Source organism: Macrobrachium rosenbergii, chromosome 54, assembly GCF_040412425.1.
Source record: "Macrobrachium rosenbergii isolate ZJJX-2024 chromosome 54, ASM4041242v1, whole genome shotgun sequence".
Lineage (NCBI taxonomy): Eukaryota > Metazoa > Arthropoda > Malacostraca > Decapoda > Palaemonidae > Macrobrachium > Macrobrachium rosenbergii.
In genome coordinates, this window is record NC_089794.1 from 21992603 (window position 1) to 22007602 (window position 15000).

Sequence of the window (15000 nt, forward strand, 5' to 3'; positions counted from 1 at the left end):
TTTCCATTCCTGTTCCTCTGCTGGACGAATTTATAATAATAATAATAATAATAATAATAATAATAATAATAATAATAATAATAATAATAATAAAGCTATGGAATATCAGATGCATTAAAGTATTGTAGACTTTCCAACATACGAATGAACATTGTTGCAGTTACAAAAAAAAAAAATAAAAAATAATGTTTCAAGGGAATGAATTCAGAAGAAAAAACCCGATTACAAAAGAGGCCGCACTTGGAAAAGACTCCTATGAACTAACCTGATTAAAAAAAGAGGCTGTATTTAGAAATTCTAACGGAATGAATTCACGTCACCTAACCTGATTACAAAAGAGCTTAAATTAAAAAAAAAAAAAAAATCAAACTCGAGACAAAGAAAACTCAATCTCCAAAGGTCATATCAGCGGCCTCAGTGGAATAGAGAACGAGGCTCAAATGGGCAAATGCCCCGAAATATGGATGGGTGGGGATCAAACGGGGTGGGCGCAAAAACCTACATTTTGCATGGGCGCGTTTTATTCAACGTGATTTTAAAGCTGTTGATGGAGAGAGAGAGAGAGAAGACATGGGCGCGTTTTATTCAACGTGATTTCAAAGCTGTTGTGTGTGAGAGAGAGAGAGAGAGAGAGAGAGAGAGAGAGAGAGAGAGAGAGAGAGAGAGAGAGAGAGAGAGAGAATACTTTCATTTTACTACTTTTACATATTTTGAAGCTGTAAATAGGTCAGAAGCAGAGAGAGAGAGAGAGAGAGAGAGAGAGAGAGAGAGAGAGAGAGAGAGAGAGAATCACGCTATGATTTTAATAATATTTTTACACATTTTTACCAATAAATATACGAAACAAACACAAACAGCGAGAGAGAGAGAGAGAGAGAGAGAGAGAGAGAGAGAGAGAGAGAGAGAGAGAGGATTACTCTTAGATTCTAATAATACTTTTACACATTTCAGCCATACAGAGAGAGAGAGAGAGAGAGAGAGAGAGAGAGAGAGAGAGAGAGAGAGAGGCCAAAAAACACACCACACTTCGACTCAAACCACATTTTTACCCATCTTCATATCACAGAAGCTCTAATGGAATTATTCCGACCAAAACGATGCGTTAAAGACTTCACTGGCCGAATGTAACACAAAATAGATCTGGCCATTTCCAAAATTTCGGGAAAAAATGGGAGAATGTTCAACAACATCCATTAGGATGAAAAAAAAAAAATAGATGGCGATGTGGGAACGTTTGAATTATTGAAAAGCGAAGCTGTAACATCAGCAGAACTCTAGCCAAACGGAATCTTTTTATTCAGGAATGGACGCAAAATATTACTTTTAATTTTTTATCTTTTTTTTTTTTTAGTTATTGCACACTCCAGCCACAGTTTTATCATGCTTGGCTTTCCCGCATGCTGGCCAGGGTATCCTGTATTGTGGGTATTGTAGCCTAAATGCTTACATATCTTATTATAAGAAAACCTTGAATATATTTCGAAAAACTTTAATATATTTTCTCTATCTGGGAATGTTTGCTGAAAACTAAACACACACACAAACACACACACATGAGTTTGGGAATGTTTCAGCCATTCCTGTTTACGAATGTTGATATTTACGTAAGTGAAAAATAATGAAAAATCTGTTTGGTAAAATGCTGTTAAGTTTGGTACAATTTTTTTTCTTCTGCGGTCCAAAATTGATGATAACTTTTAAAATATTTCCCATTTACTGTTCACGTATGACTCAACACACACACACACATACACGGATTTATTAATATTTCAGCCATTCCTATTTACGAATATTGATACTCAAGTCGAAGAGAATTAACAATTCTTATTGGCAAAATTCCTCTCTTCAATTTGGTACCAATTTGCGGCCCAAAATTGATGATAAATTTAAAGATATACCGAATCTATTTATACTTTTTTCGTGTAAATTCTTGCAGTCACCTCCCCCTTAACCCACAACCCATATCTACCCCACCCCCCCAGGGCTCTACCCAACCTCCCAATAGGGCCAACTGCCCCGCCTCAACAGCGACCTACAACGAGCCACTCTCGACTTTACGTCGAGGGAGAATAACGGCTCAGTCCTCAACTGCGACCCATAACGAGGCACTCTCGACTCCATGTCAAGGGAGAATAAAGGCGGAAATCATACCACCATTCTTTCCCGCGAGCCTCGGCATAATTAGTTCCTCAAGTCTCCAGTCTTAAGAATCAGGTAATTCATAAATATAACAAAAATTATTTTTCTTATGTATTTTTCACCTGTCTCAAGTTATATTAATGGCACTAATTACCTGTGTTTCCTTCCGACGAGGTGGAGCTCTGCATGGGATGTCACGTGGAGCTGGAAAGATAAGATAAGAAAGCGTTAAGATATTACAGAGGATTATCTTCAAGATAAAGCTTAACGCGTGGGTTGTACGTTAGGTATGTCATGACTGGGAATTCAACTTGGAGTTTTATTTATTCAGTGCTTAGTTCTGCCAAGGGTATTACTGCTAAGCAAATGCAGGAATACACATACTTATATATATATATATATATATATATATATATATATATATATATATATATATATATATATATATATATGTATATATATATATATATATATATATTACTGCAGCATCCGTTATGCCTTCTGTAGAGAGAGAGAGAGAGAGAGAGAGAGAGAGAGAGAGAGAGAGAGAGAGAGAGAGAGAGAGTATTCTGTTGAAAGGTGAATGTTACATTGCGTGCAAATCATGAGTTTTTGTCAAAAGTTATTGTGTATGAAATATACAAATCACTATGGAAATCTCTCTCTCTCTCTCTCTCTCTCTCTCTCTCTCTCTGGGATTTTATGCATAGACAGATAAATAGATAAGTAGATATTCCCTTAAAAAAAATAATCATTGTGCAAACTGATAACATCCTTTGCAGAAAAACCTTCTCTCTCTCTCTCTCTCTCTCTCTCTCCCTCTCTCTCTCTCTCTCTCTCTCTCTCTCTCTCTCTCCTCTCTCTCTCTCTCTCTCTCTCTCTCTCTCTCTCTCTCTCTCTCTCCTTCCCTTCCCCAGAAGGAGCTGATAATAACTTCTGCAAATTATTTCTTCGCCAAGACATGGAGGACTCTCTCTCTCTCTCTCTCTCTCTCTCTCTCTCTCTCTCTCTCTCTCTCTCTCTCTAAGCATCACGCCACCTTTTCTCCCAAGGAGAAAACCGCCTCCCTAATTGGTGATTGCAGCCGGGACGTTCATGGAGTTCTCCCGAAATTTATTTCCGCCCCCCTTCCCTCCCTCCCTCCAAAACCTTCTCCCTCCCTCCCTCCCTCCCTCTCCCTCCCTTCCACGGGAAAAAATGGAAAAAGGTACAACATCCTTTCTTTCCTTTTCTGTTAAAATCTTGCCGAAGGGATTTTTTTTTTTTTTTTTTTGGTGTGGGGGGGTGTTGTTCATCCCGGGCGGAGCAATTAGTGGATGAATATGACAGGTGCTATGTTTCTCTCTCTCTCTCTCTCTCTCTCTCTCTCTCTCTCTCTCTCTCTCTCTCTCTCTCTCAGGTTTCGTCGTTAGTTTCGTCTTTATAAACTTTTTAATCGCTCTCTCCCTCTCTCCATAGTTTTCTCTCTCTCTCTCTCTCTTTTTGACAAGTTCCTCCTCTATAACCTCTCTCTCTCTCTCTCTCTCTCTCTCTCTCTCTCTCTCTCTCTCTCTGCCAAGTTCCTTGTTCATAATCTCTTGCTAAACGTACGAACCATTTGCTACTCTCAGAGAGAGAGAGAGAGAGAGAGAGAGAGAGAGAGAGAGAGAGAGAGAGAGAGAGAGAGAGAGAGAGAGAGGCTGGAAGGAAGCAAAGCAGACTCCCCATCTCCTCTAACACGCAAAAGGGGAGGATTACAGGAGATCCAGAAATCCAATACGATCACATATTGGACCGAATGAGCTTCCGTTACAGACACACACACACACAAACACAAACGTACACACACACACACACAAAAACACACACATAAACGTACACACACGCACAGACACATTTTTTAGTTTTAGTTATTTTAATTTTTTTCTAAAAAAAATTATTATTATATACTTTTACTTTATATCTGTTTTTATTATTCTTGTTATTTCTTATTAACTTTATGCTCATTATTACCAATTTTTTTATTATATATATATATATGCATATATATATATATATATATATATATATATATATATATATATATATATATATATATATATATATATATATATATATATATATATATATATATAAACACTCATACAAAACCTAACGAAATCGAACACACGTCTCGAAACAGTCTCGAGAGACATCTCTCGCCTCTCCTTCAGGGTGGACTGTTACAAAATTACCCATCTCGAGGAGTAGAGAGGAACGAGACATGTCAAAATTCTTCGGCGAATGTAAACGCTGTCTCGAACTTGCTACAACTTTCCGCATATCTTTCTGGTTGCGTTCACTCTCCCGTCGGGGCCGAGAGCGGAAAACAGTTATCTGTGCTCTCGTAAGGTCCTGAGAGTACGTTCAGCTGTAGTGGGGCAGAGTTATAAGTAAGAATTGGGGGGTTGGGTTAGAAGAAATTTATAGCCACCCCATAAACTGCCAATTATGATAGACTGAGTGTGTATGATTAATGGTTTGTTCAAATGATTGACAAATTTCCAGTGTTTTCCATTCTCTAGGGACCCCCCATAAACTGTCAATCATGATTGAATTGGTACGACGTATGGTTTGCTCAAATGACTGAGTAATTGCCAACAAGGTTTGCTTTTTTAGGGACCCCCCATAAACTGTCAATCATGACTGAATTGGTACGACATGTGGTTTGCTCAAATGACTGAGTAATTGCCAACAAGGTTTGATTTTTTTAGGGTCCCCAAAACTGTCAATCATGATTGAATTGGTATGACACATAGTTTGCTCGAATGACTGAGTAATTGCCAACAAGGTTTGAATTTTTTAAGCTCAGTCATGGTAGTCACACAATCCTGAATGACAGTTTAAACCTGATGCCAGAAAACGATATAGGCTACTACTGTTTGCAGCAGCAGCCTGCCTAGTGTTGCTAAAAGTGCTGTCCTGAAGTGGAAAACTGCAGTATCTGCAAAAATACAAAACTGAGAAAAATGATTGATACTGCAGTTTTCCCTTGCCTTACTACTGATTTTGCAGATACTGCAAATGGGACCCCCTTAATAAAGCACTGAAGAATCATTCTCAAACTGCAGTAACTTGTGTATTAGCGTTTCACGATCCCACTAAGTGGCATATCTCAATTTCGAAAATTTTGCAGACACTGCGGTTTTACATTTTAGGGCAGAGTGGCTGACTGTGTAGGGGTACAAAGGGCAGTAAGTTTGCGAAAAGAAAGTATAATTCAAAAACCTTAGGAGGAAACAGGAGAGGAAGACCTTGAGAGTGCAAGAAGATATACCAAGAGCACTCTTAGAATCCAATGACCCCCTGGGAACATAAATCATGATAAAAGGTGAGTGGCGCATTGTGTATGGAGTAGGTCGACGCCCTGCCGATCAGGGATCAGTGCAAGTGTACGAAACTGTCAATAATGTTGAAGTTTTTCCCAACCAGTTAAAAATAAGTCACTCCTTAAATAAACAAAAGAAAAAGAATTCTCTTCAGAGCAGCGTGGAAGTGACACAGGGCCTTTGACAGCTCGGATGAAAAATGTGGGGAAAAAAATCACCTGGTGAGAGAGAGAGAGAGAGAGAGAGAGAGAGAGAGAGAGAGAGAGAGAGAGAGAGAGGTAAGTTGGTATCTCGGAGACAGGACATCTGTCATCGTCTGCTGCGATAAGCACCTGCGGAAAAAATGGACTGAGAGAGAGAGAGAGAGAGAGAGAGAGAGAGAGAGAGAGAGAGAGAGAGAGAGAGAGAGAGAGAGAGGGAGAAACCTAAGGGTGAAATGTATTGGTTCTTGATCGATTTTCCTGAGGAAAAATTGACTTTGTGTGTGTGTGAGAGAGAGAGAGAGAGAGAGAGAGAGGCCTTAGGGTGAGACGTATTGTTTCTGGATCGATTCTCCTGAGGAAAAAATTGACTTTGAGAGAGAGAGAGAGAGAGAGAGAGAGAGAGAGAGAGAGAGAGAGAGAGAGAAGAAAAAAACTTTCGCTTCCAAACCCCTACAAATTCTGGACCCGCAAATATTTCCCGCGAATATAAACATTCGCGTATTGGGTAACGAATTTTCGCGATGAATCACTGCGAATAAAACCTTTGGAAAAAAAAAAGTTAAAAACAAAATCAGGCTCCGACTTAAAATATAAATTCTAATCCATTTGCCTTAACGGGAGTTCGTTTACGCAGCGGAGAGGAAATACGAAAAATATATTTATCTGTGTCAATAAATCAAGTTATTCGATGATGGACGCTTTCGGGAATCAAGTTGCCAATTCATTTTATATGGAGTGGTTTTGGGTAGGGATTGCTCAAAAGAGGTGGTAATAGACTTCCGATTCTTTGTAGAAGAGTTTTCATATTCGTATGAAGAGTTTTCATATTCGTATATATATATAGGTGTGTGTGTGTATATGTATGTATATATATATATATATATATATATATATATATATATATATATATATATTATATAGAAATCATCAACACACAATCACGTGTGAACAGAAATAAATTTCTGACTCACGTCGGGATCGAACCAGGTCTCTCAGGTGGAAAGCAAGGGCGTTATCCACTGGGCCACACAAGTCTAAAAGAAGTTGGAACCTGAGAGCAACTGCACCAAAAAGAATTACCTGGGCAAGCTAACTGCTTGCATACCAGCGAGTTTTCCCAACTTCCCGACTCAGCAATGACCCAATAGACAACATTTCATTCGAATTATCCCCTTCTGGTGCTGAGTCGGGAAGTTGGGGAAAACTCGCTGGTATGCAAGCAGTTAGCTTGCCCAGGTAATTCCTTGGTGCAGTTGCTCTCAGGTTCCAACTTCTTTAGACTTGTGTGGCCCAGTGGATAACGCCCTTGCTTTCCACCTGAGAGACCTGGGTTCGATCCCGACGTGAGTCAGAAATTTATTTCTGTTCCACACGTGATTGTGTGTTGATGATTTCTATCTTATTCACTCAGAAGGATAATTCGAATGAAATGTTGTCTATTGGGTCATTGCTGAGTCGGGAAGTTGGGGAAAACTCGCTGGTATGCAAGCAGTTAGCTTGCCCAGGTAATTCCTTGGGTGCAGTTGCTCTCAGGTTCCAACTTCTTTTAGACTTGTGTGGCCCAGTGGATAACGCCCTTGCTTTCCACCTGAGAGACCTGGGTTCGATCCCGACGTGAGTCAGAAATTTATTTCTGTTCCACACGTGATTGTGTGTTGATGATTTCTATCTTATTCACTCAGAAGGGATAATTCGAATGAAATGTTGTCTATTGGGTCATTGCTGAGTCAGGAAGTTGGGGAAAACTCGCTGGTATGCAAGCAGTTAGCTTGCCCAGGTATTTCCTTGGGTGCAGTTGCTCTCAGGTTCCAACTTCTTTTAGACTTGTGTGGCCCAGTGGATAACGCCCTTGCTTTCCACCTGAGAGACCTGGGTTCGATCCCGACGTGAGTCAGAAATTTATTTATATATATATATATATATATATATATATATATATATATATATATATATATATATACACATTCAGCGATTAAGAAAATTAAAGCGAAATTGTCAACTGGAGTGACGTAACGGCTGACCTATGGACCTTCCGTAACTTTTTGTCATTCACTATTCGCCTGAGGAGAGAGACGGGTTGGTCTCTGAAATATAGCCTTTATTTTCCACATTTTGGCGTTTTTATCGGCTCCTTATATTTGATGGAGTTCTGTTTTAACAGAAAATTTTTCACAGCCATATATATATGTATATGTACGTATATGTATATATGTATGTGTATATATATATATATATATATATATATATATATATATATATATATACATGTGTGTGTGTGTGTGTGTGTGTAAGGGCTTTACCAGCCTTGTACAATAGAATGTACAGTCAAAAAAAAGGGAACATGTGTGACTGGCTATGAGACGCAGCGAGTTCTGCTCACAATCTGGGGAACAGCGTTCGAGTCTGAGACCAGACTATTGCCTTTAGCAGTGATTTAGGTACCTAAGTGTGGGTCGCAGTTAGGGTGGAAAGAGAGAGAGAGAGAGAGAGAGAGAGAGAGAGAGAGAGAGAGAGAGAGAGAGAGAGAGAGAGAGAGAGAGAAATAAGAACAAAATTTATACCATTAAGGTGGCGACAGTCATCAACCAGTCGCACCGGGATGAAACCATTCTCTCTCTCTCTCTCTCTCTCTCTCTCTCTCTCTCTCTCACCTTCATGTTTGCGATATTTCAACACAGCAACAACAAGAACTATCAAATAAATCGGAAATAACAGCGCCCGAAATTTAGTCCCCCCCTCTCTCTCTCTCTCTCTCTCTCTCTCTCTCTCTCTCGTTCTTTGTCCAAACCTCCTGAAGCAAGAAATCGAGAATTCCCCAACACAAAGGAACCAGCGCGAACAAAACTGTTCCACGACAAACGAACGCTAGGCCTAAATATAGCACTTGGTACAAACGCCACACAAGGGAAAAATAGGACAGTAGCATCGGCGCTTCGAATCGACGGCGCATGCGCGGGAAATTCGGAGCGGAGCTGCCTACGAAAACATAGGAATTAATTAGCATTTAAATACTGTTCGCTGGGGGAGATGCAGTTTGGGATACTCGGATGAGAGAGAGAGAGAGAGAGAGAGAGAGAGAGAGAGAGAGAGAGAGAGAGAGAGAGTACCTTTATCAATGGTTTCATCACCATGGGTTGAGGATTATGTTACACTTTTTAACCTGTTGCTGTCTGTATTTTTCATCTCTCTCTCTCTCTCTCTCTCTCTCTCTCTCTCTCTCTCTCTCTCTTCTCTCTCTCTCTCTTTAGCTGCGACCTACAACAGTAGACTATCGTTTACGCACATAATTCACTACTTAGGTCAGCAGAGGCATACTAGATTTCAGGGAAGAGAGAGAGAGAGAGAGAGAGAGAGAGAGAGAGAGAGAGAGAGAGAGAGAGTATAAATATATATAAATATGTGTAATTTACAGATATATATATATATACATATATACATGAGTATATATACAATTAACCACAGGTGAAGAAATATAATAATAATAATAATAATAATAATAATAATAATAATAATAATAATAATAATAATAACAGACCAGACGTGACGCTGATTGACAAAACCAAGAAGAAAGTATCACTCACCGAAGTGGCAATACCATGGGACGCCAGAGTAGATGAGAAAGAAAGAGAAAAAGTTGATAAGTACCAAGACCCGAAAATCGAAACAAGAAGGATATGGAATATGCCAGTGGAAATTGTACCCATAATCGTAGGAACACTGGGCACGGTCCCAAGACCCCTGAGAAGGAATCTGGGTAAACTAGATGCCGAAGTAGCTCCAGGACTCACGCAGAAGAGTGTGCTACTAGAAAAGTGATGAACCCCCCACAAAAAAAAAATTAATAAAATAAATAAAATAATTATTTTTACTGTCTCTCTATATTCCTCTTCTGACGAAATTGTTGAAATATATACTCGTTCAAATCATTCACCCGGCCTTCCGTGTTCCTTCCCGGGTGAGCGAGAATCTCTGGAGAGATCGAACAACTCATTCCATTGCGGAATCTAGATTTAACAATACGAGAAATACTTCGCAGTGAAATCTGATTCCTGAATTCTAGGAATTCGATCAACAGAGTCCTAGGAAATTCTGCGGGGAATGGGTTTATCTGTCAATTCGCAACTGGAATAAAAGGTTTTGCGAGATTAGTCAGAGGTATACGCGAGCAGTAATGGACGGATGCACTCAGGGGAGTTTGAATTAGCATTCTAAAGTCAAACGTATCAGCTATGTACTGTAGAGTTCAGATAAGGTCTAATACTGACATTTTATAAAGACTTAAATAACCAGTGATTATATTCTCGGCTATGCACGTATTTCAAAGTTGAAGCAGCATAAAACATCAATGCTTTGATTACAAACTCAAAATGTATACAAACAGGTAAAAAATGCGCCGAAGAAACTTCGGCGCAATCGAGTTTTCTGTACAGCCGCTACAGCATATAATCAAGGCCACCGAAAATGGATCTATCTTTCGGTGGTCTCGGTATAATGCTGTATGAGCCGCGGCCCATGAAACTTTAACAACGGCCCCCTGGTGGCCTATTCTATATCGTCGCCAGAGGCACGATTATGGCTAAATTTAACCTTAAATAAAATAAATACTGATGCTAGGGGGCTGCAATTTGTTATGTTTGATGACTGGAGGGTGGATGATCAACCTACCAATTTGCAGCCCTCTAGCCTCAGTAGTTTTTAAGATCAGAGGGCGGAAACAGACAAAGCCGGCGCAATAGTTTTCCTTTACAGAAAACTAATAAAACAGGTGATTGCTTTGTTTTCAAAACTCAAGATCCTTCCTATATTTCGTGTCTGATGGACACGAACTTTCAAATTCAAACTTTCGAAAGTATTTTAATATATCTGAACGGAGTATTTTCGATCAAGCAAATGAACTAGCTTTGAATTCCTTAACTAAACATACTTTGGACTCGATGACCACCATCATTGTGACTCCAGCTCGCTCTTTTAGATGCATCTGCCTATCAGAGAACTTACCAGTAAGAAGTGTTTCAATAAAAGGCTCCCGATTTCCAAATCTCTCTCTCTCTCTCTCTCTCTCTCTCTCTCTCTCTCTCATCTAATCTTCACTCAGCTTCGCCAAAACAAAGTAAGCAGTATTGGCGCAACACGCTTCCTCCTCATTCTGATTACAAGCTGAAGCGAGAGAGAGAGAGAGAGAGAGAGAGAGAGAGAGAGAGAGAGAGAGAATACACAAATGGCCGTTTTTCCCCTCGGTTGTATATTTGTCCTCCCTTCCCCCCTCCGTGGTAAAGCTTTGGGCGTGTAATTCCTTTGGTTCTCGGGATGTGAGACCTAGCGGCCGATAACACTAGCCTAGGCCTATCCTGGCCATCCTTGCGTATGCTTTCAGTCTCTTTTTAAATTCACGTCCCTTTAACTTGATTCCCTTTAACTTGATTCTGTTTTATTTATGTATTTATTTACTTATTTATTCATCTATTTATTTATTTATCTGATTTCCCAGTCTCGACAATCTAAATACAAACTATACCAGGCGGCCGATATCATCAGCCTAGGCCTATCTGACTATCCTTGCGTATTCTTCCAGTCTGTTTTTAGATTCATGTTCCTTTAACTTTATTCTATTTTATTTACGCAATTATTTACTTATTTATTCATCTGTTTATGTATTTATTTCACGCCGAAGTCCCGACAATCTCACCCGACTCGTTCAAAACTTTTCTCCAAGTCAACTCGTACCAACTCTCGTCCACGCCACTCCTCCCAGCGAGCTGGTTACCTCTAAGAAGCCGAGCAAACAAAACCATCTCGTATGCAAATGAGGAACTAACACAGCGCAGTTCAGATCTTCCCTCGCGTCTGTGTCTTCGTCTAAAACCCCGATGAATCCTGAAGTCGAAAATCCTACGAAATAAATCCTAAAATGAAACCCCAGAGGGTGAACACAGATCCTCGCAGGAACTAGGCCTAGGCAACAGTTTCAGCAGTTCCAGCGGTTTAGATTTATCAAACAGACTGTATAACAGGAAGCGAGGAACACAACTGTAGTATCACAAACCCGAATTAATATATGGTAATGGAATTCTGACCTGAGTTTCTGGTCAAAACAGGGAATAATTAGCGGAGGAAAGATGTTCATTGAGATGGGGAACTGGGGCGGACTTCTAGGCTGGTTGGGACAATCCTGAACCGGGAGTGACGATATACGGTTGGGTCTAGCGAGAGAGAGAGAGAGAGAGAGAGAGAGAGAGAGAGAGAGAGAGAGAGAGAGAGAGAGAGAGAGAGAGAGAGATTTTTACAGTAGTTTTAAAAATATGAGAAGGGAAATCATAGGGCCATTATGTGTGTGTGTGTTTGCAAGAGAGAGAGAGAGAGAGAGAGAGAGAGAGAGAGAGAGAGAGAGAGAGAGAGAGAGAGAGAGAGAGAGAGATTTTTACAGTAGTTTTAAAAATATGAGAAGGGAAATCATAGGGCCATATTATGTGTGTGTGTTTGTAAGAGAGAGAGAGAGAGAGAGAGAGAGAGAGAGAGAGAGAGAGAGAGAGAGAGAGAGAGAGAGAATTTCCACTTGTTCTATATATACGAGAAGGGAAATCATAAGGCCATTATGTGTGAGAGAGAGAGAGAGAGAGAGAGAGAGAGAGAGAGAGAGAGAGAGAGATTTTCCCCTTGTTTTCCAGATAAATACAAAACGTGATATCTTAAGGCCACTGAGGAGAGAGAGAGAGAGAGAGAGAGAGATTTTCCCTTGTTTCACCAATAAATACAAAACGTGAAACCATAAGGCCAATGAGAGAGAGAGAGAGAGAGAGAGAGAGAGAGAGAGAGAGAGATCCACTTGTTTGACAAATACAAAACGTGAAACCATAAGGCCAATGAGAGAGAGAGAGATTTTCCACTTATTTCCCAAATAAATACAAACCGAGAAACCATAAGCCAAGTATGAGAGAGAGAGAGAGAGAGAGAGAGAGAGAGAGAGAGAGAGAGAGAGAGAGATCCATCTTCCATTACGTGATCTCACTCCCCATACGAGGCTAACATTACAGGTCGTGGGCGAAGCCTTTCCCGGTCTGTCCTTTCTTCTCTTTCTTGATCCAGAAACACTTCGTATTCTGGTCAAGAAAAGCCTCCCACGGCCATTGGACATCCGTAGGACATTTTTAGGACATCCATAGGACATTCACAGGATATCCGTAGGACATTCACAGGACATCCGTTGGACATTTTTAGGACATCCATAGGACATTCACAGGATATCCGTAGGACATTCACAGGACATCCGTAAGACATTTTTAGGACATCAATAGAAAATTCAGAGGATATCCATAGGGCATTCACAGGACATCCGTAGGATATTTTTAGGACATCAATAGAAAATTCAGAGGATATCCGTAGGACATTCACAGGACATCCGTACGACATCAATAGGACATCCATAGGACATTAATAGGATATTCATGGGACGTCCATAGGATATCCGTAGGACATTCACAGGACATCCGTAGGACATCAATAGGACATCCATAGGATATTCATAGGACATCCATAGGATATCCGTAGGACATCCATAGGATATCCGTAGGACATCCGTATGTAATTTTTAGAACATCCATAGGACATTCACAGGACATCCAATGAACATCCGTAGGACATCCATAGGAAATCCATAGGACATCCGTAGGCCATCATAGGACATCCATAGGACATCTTAGGACATCTATAAGACATCATAGGACATCCGTAGAACATTTCCCGTATTCCTGAGGAATCTTCAACTTACCGGAAATGAGCACTTCCGGTTGGGTAGGCCTCTGAGTAACCAGTGAAAATACTTCATTAGAAGGAAAAAGCTGTGTCAGCAAAGGAGTAGATTCATTTTTGGTGGCGCGGCCTGAAGCCCCCATTGGTCACTCAGTTTGTGACCTGCGTGGGGCGCTACCATTACCAAACAAGGTCAGAGAGAGAGAGAGAGAGAGAGAGAGAGAGAGAGAGAGAGAGAGAGAGAGAGAGAAATACCAACACGCAATGAGGTCAGTGAGAGAGAGAGAGAGAGAGAGAGAGGTACCACCAAGCAACGAGGTCAGGGAGAGAGAGAGAGAGAGAGAGAGAGAGATGAAACCAAATGATAGGTATTCCCATCCATTCCCGTTCAGCATTCAATAAAAGGTTCAGTTCCGGCCACACTAACCCCACCCCTACCAATATGGCACTCCAAACACCGCCCCCCCCCTTCCCTCCCCCAAAACACCCACCCACCCTCCCGAAAAAGCATTTCACCTCACCCAATCGGGTCCCTTTTGCACGGGGCTTTGCAAAACAGAATGACAGAGATTATACCTCGCCATCACAATGAAGACAGACACACACCACTTTTTAAAAACTCCGGTATACTATTCCTGGTATACTGTTCCTGGTATACTATTCCTGGGATATTACTTCTGGTATATATACTATTCCTGGTATACTATTCCTGGTATACTCTTCTTGGTTATACTATTTCTGGTATTCTCTTCCTGGTATACTATTCCTGGTATACTCTTCCTGGTTATACTATTCCTGGTATACTCTTCTTGGTTATACTATTTCTGGTATTCTCTTCCTGGTATACTATTCCTGGTATACTCTTCCTGGTTATATTATTCCTGGTATACTATTCCTGGTGGTTATATTATTTCTGGTATACTATTTCCGGTACACTGTTCCTGATATACTATTCCTGGTATACTATTTCCGGTATACTCTTCCTGGTATACTACTTCCGGTATACTCTTCCTGGTATACTCTTCCTGGTATATTACTTCTGGTATACGTGTATGAGACGCGTATATATATAATTTTAACTCATTGTTATCATTGCAAGCACTGAAATTCTGCCTATAACCCAATCCCCATCAAATGATAGATTTAAGTTTTATATAATTTAATATAAAATAGTTTTCTTTTTATAAATGCTCGGAAAATACAGGATATAAAATTCTATTGCCGGATCATATTTTTAGTTTTCTGAAAAGAAAACTATTGTGCCGGCTTTGTCTGTCCGCACTTTTTTCTGTCCGCAGTTTTTCTGTCCGCCCTCAGATCTTAAAAACTACTGAGGCTAGAGGGCTGCAAATTGGTATGTTGATCATCCACCTGCCAATCATCAAATATACCAAATTGTAAACCTCTAGCCTGAGTAGTTTTTATTTTATTTAAGGTTAAAGTTAGCCATAATCGTGCGTCTGGCAACGATATAGGCCAGCCTACCACCGGGTCCTGGTTAAAGTTTCATGAGCCGCGGCTCATACAGCATTATACCGAGAACACCGAAAGATAGCTCTATTTTC

General features: G+C 40.3%; 1 protein-coding gene across 4 annotated transcripts in view; it reads right to left on the reverse strand.

Annotated features, from left to right (window-relative positions):
* LOC136834854 (uncharacterized) overlaps window positions 1-15000 on the reverse strand; it is a 175857-nt gene that overhangs the window by 27015 nt on the left and 133842 nt on the right. For all 4 annotated transcript variants that reach the window (XM_067097646.1, XM_067097645.1, XM_067097642.1 and 1 more), the window contains one exon: window positions 2294-2343. The gene's annotated coding sequence lies outside the window, so the exon portion shown is untranslated. The remainder of the gene's footprint in view (window positions 1-2293; window positions 2344-15000) is intronic.